We start from the raw sequence: 4420 nt of genomic DNA, 5'->3' as shown, positions 1-4420 counted from the left end.
AATCAATAGACTTAAAAATGTATCCTAAACCCATGCAAGAGCAGCATTAGATGAATTGTAATGAATAACAGCTGGCACAATTCAAATCCTAAAGTTACTAAAAGAAATCTAAGATTCTCTCTTGGAATTTGAGACTTGTTCTGCGAAACCTGTTCTGGCCAGTCAAACAATACTCTATATTAGTGGTGCTTCATTTTTTGGGTCCCCTGATCAGATGAGTAGGGAATGACTGGTCTGTGAATTGGATTATGTACCATGCACCAGGATTGGGCCCTGGTGCCTGGCATCACCCCCTCCCTCCCCTGAGCTCTGGGAGCAGGTCTTGGTGCCTAGCACTGCATCTTCCCACTCCTGCACACTAGGATTGGTACCTTGGTGTCTGGCACTTCCCCTCCTGCCTCAGCATACCTCAAATTGGTCCCCAGGGGCCAGGCACCATCCCTTCCTCCACAATGCACTGGGATTGATCCCTGGGGGCCTGCACCACCCCTCACGTCCTAGTGTACTGGGATTGGTCTACAAGAACCCAGCACTAACCTCTCCCACACCCACATGAAGGGCTTGGTCCCCTGGAGTCTGGCACCACCCACTCTGTCCCCAGTGCATTGGGATTGGGTTCTGTGGTCTTGGTGCAATCCCCTTCCAATCCCCCATACTGGGATTAGGTTCTGGGGCCCGGCATTGCCCCCTTCCAGCCCACCACATAATGGGATTGGTCCCTGAGGCCTGGTGCCACATACCAGGTTTGGGCATGTGTTACTGCGCACAGGGCTTGGGGCTCTCCATGGGTCCAGAAATTTGGAGGTGGAGCAGTGTCACTGCTCTCCAACTGCCAAATTTCTGGAGCTGCATAGGCCAGGTGGTACAAGCCTGTGGGCTAGATTTGGCCCATAGGCTAGGGATTGAGCACCCCCACTCTACAGGGATACCTTAAGAATCTCATTGATTGAAGACAAATTTTTTATTCTGTTGTGATGATATGACTGACAACTCCCCAATGCCGTGGAGGGGAATGTCAAGGTGGAAGGAAATAGTTTAACAGTACCTGGGAAAATAAAAGATGGGACTAACATGCATGGTTTTTCAACTTAGTATGGTTTTAAGTTACATCAGTATTGTTCAGACCGTGGTCTGTAGAGCCCTGGGCTTCCACAATAGCCCTTCAGGGGTTTCACAAAGAGATTGCAGGGAATGGGAGAACAGGCTTGGAAACAGTGTGTCATCATTCTGTGGCCAGTTTTCTTGGCTCTGTGTCAATTTTAGGATAGGGACAGATAATCTGTCAGAAGTGAAGTGATATGAAAGTGTTTCCTGACTTATGAAGATTGAAAACCAATGAGTTACACCATGGGGTGAAATAAGGCTCTCTCAGCTTTGAAAGCAAGTTAGGTAGAAAGGTGGCTTAGACCCTTTCGCCAGCTCTACAGTATGAATTTAATGAAATGTCAGGTTTTAGCACTTCCTAGGCTTGAATACTTGCAACCCACTATGATAGGCCAAGAGCTTAATCCCACAAGGTAGAGACAACTCTGTTCACTATTTAACAGAGTCCTTAACTTTCAGTGTGTTATTAGTATCATGCTTTGTATCAAAGTGCTTTGATGCATCAGGGCCAAAGAGCACAGCATCTTCTAGGGTGTGACAGAGGGTTATTCTGGGGCCAATCAAAGTATTGGCATACCCACCTGCCTACAGCAGTCTGCCCTTATTTATCCTCCATGCTTTGATGTATTAAAACTGGAGTATAAATATGGTAGGCAGCCTATTTAATGCCGTGATGCCTAGGGCATTATAGAAGGCGACAACCTCCCTTTTACCATGTCCCATGCCTTGCAGATGGCATCCAAATCACTACCCACTTTCACTCCCCTGGCCTCTTAACTGAGCTGTGCTTGGCCTCTGGCCCAACTTGGCCTCAGGTGTTCTTAGACATACCTGGGCCATATGCCTCCCTCACTGGGGCCTGAACTCTGGCTACTCCATTCAGCCCATGTGCAATCCTTCAGGCCACCTAAGGCCCTACTCTGCATGGCTGCCAGCTCTCACTATGTCCCTCACTGGGGCTTCTGGGCCTTATGCTCTTTGGGCCGAAGGTGTCTGTTGATGTACCTGGGCCCGCAACTCGGCTTATGGCCCACTTGGGCCTCAGGTATCTATCGACATGACTGGGCCCTGTCCTTTTCTCTCAGGGTGTGCTCCTTTAGCCTTTCCCCTCCACAGGGTCACCCACAAGGCAGTGGTGGCTGAGGCTTTCCAGCACCCCATCCTCACTTTTCACTGGGGAGGCACTGGTGTGGCATTTCCTGGAGACTGACCTGCCACAGGCAGCCCCACCACACCATCCAACCCAACCTGCAGGGTGTATTTTTAGGTCATTCCCCAGGACCAGGAACTTCCTCCATCTCCACAGTTCTTACCCTTCACCTCCAGGTGTTCCTGGAAGCAGCAAATCTCAAGCTGGTGATGTTACTTCAGCAGCATCCCACCAGCAACTGCTAGTTCCTTTCCTCAGGGCCTGTTTTTATATTGAGGTGGTGCTTCCCTGCTCCAATTAGGCAGCCTGCTGGCTGTCACATGACGGTAAGGCTAAAGACCTAGCTGAACTTTAGGTGACCCTGTGGCTGGCAGGTACAGGTGAGTAGAGGGCCATGTGGCAAAGATTAGAGTGCTGTGTGAAGAAATCTAATGTTCTGTGTGGAAAATATCTGGTGCCGTGTGGATTTATCTGTATGAATGCTGCGTGCAAGGGAGAGTGCGGTGTGCAGAGGCAGTATACAAGGAATTGTCCCCTCAGAGTCTGTGTGTGCCTGGGAGTCAGAGGGTTCAACTGGAGGTGACTGAGAGTTGTGTGTGTGCTTGGTGACTCATGGGAGTGCCTGATTTGTCTGGTACAGCCTGTGAGGTAGACTGAGAGGTGATGTGTCTCTGTGGACATGTCTGGGTGTGAGACAGAGTTCCTGAGAGGTGGGGCCCGTGAGGCAGAAAACCAAAAAGGATACTTACCTGAAGCCAAAGTCTCTCACTATAGACACTGAGTGGATTTGTACCACTAGTCTGCATCTATACTACAAAGAGGGAAACTGCGTGAGGGTTGTCCTGGTTTATCTGTCTCTGCCTACCCCCTACAGCATGACTCCACAGTCTCTATAGGTAAATATCACCTCTCCTTCCCTGTGTTTTATGTCTGTGTCCCAGTGTATTGTAAAGTGTCGTATAGAGTTCATATTTTAAAAAATATGTATATAGTATAGTACAGGCAACCCCCACTTAGCACTCTTAATTGGTTCCTGAAAAACTGAGCCTTAAGCAAAAAGAGTGTTAAGCAAAACTGGAAGTATTTGATGACCTAAGATGGTGACCATAATTGTTTTCAATGACCCAAGATGGCGACCGCAAGCATTATAGTAAAACTTACTGAAGGCTAAGTGAAATCAGGTATCAATTTAAAATGAGCGTTATAGTGAAATAGTGCTAAGTGAAAAAGTGTTAAGCAGGGGTTGCCTGTATAGCATTTTGTTAGGATAAGGTGTTTGTTATTTTACAGGAATTGTTGTTAGTAGGATTTCTTAAATTTTAGTAAACCATTGAATTTGTTGATGTTCAATCTGTGAGTGTAGTCCCTCATTTAGAAAGGGTCTGAGTTCCTGATTGATAGATGTGGGAGCTTGTGTCTGCTCTCTAGTTCTTCTCTGCCCATTGTCCTTAGAGGCGGATAACATTGGATTGAAAGTTAAATTAAATTGATTTTTACCCCTAATGCGACCACTTGATTGGCTCTGTAGCCAACAGCAAGCTGCCTCACAGCCTGCTCAGGCCCTTAAAGTGCCAAGCACCCACAGGAACACTGGCATATAGGGCTAAATTAAATGCTGCTCCTAAAATCAACTTAGAATCATAAAAGGGACCTTGTGAGGTCATCCAATTCAACACCCTGCACAGATATATATGTAAACACCCTTGACAGGTGTTTGTCCAATGTGTTCTTAACAACTTCCAATGAATAAGGCAGGCAAGGTTCTTTGAGTTGATGTATGTGATGGAGGAGCTGTGGTGCTCCATGATTTTAATGGCTGGAGCAGGCAGCCAGCAGGTACTTGATTAAGGTGGCCATTTTAATACCCATCTCTCAAGACTGGGGCAGCAGTTTGCTGTCAGTCGTTGAGGGAGTAACATCATCTGGCTAAGCTACTGCTTGAGGACATCTTGGAGGTAAGGGCAGGAACTATGGGGAAGGAGGGGACTCTTGGTCCTGGGCATGATCTAAAACTGCACCCTTCTGGTATAGGGAGGCCTGGTGGGACTGTCTGTGGTGAGGCAGTGTCACCTAAATACCTGAAGCGCTGACTTCCCCAGTGAAAGGTGGGCAGAGGCACCTTAAAAACCCTAGCCCCAAATAGCAAGTGGGTTTCTGTATGAGCAA

This window comes from Gavialis gangeticus, unplaced genomic scaffold, assembly GCF_001723915.1.
Source record: "Gavialis gangeticus isolate Ggan-Ray unplaced genomic scaffold, GavGan_comp1, whole genome shotgun sequence".
NCBI lineage: Eukaryota > Metazoa > Chordata > Crocodylia > Gavialidae > Gavialis > Gavialis gangeticus.
The sequence above is the reverse complement of the archived record's forward strand: the minus strand, read 5'-3'. Positions refer to the sequence as shown.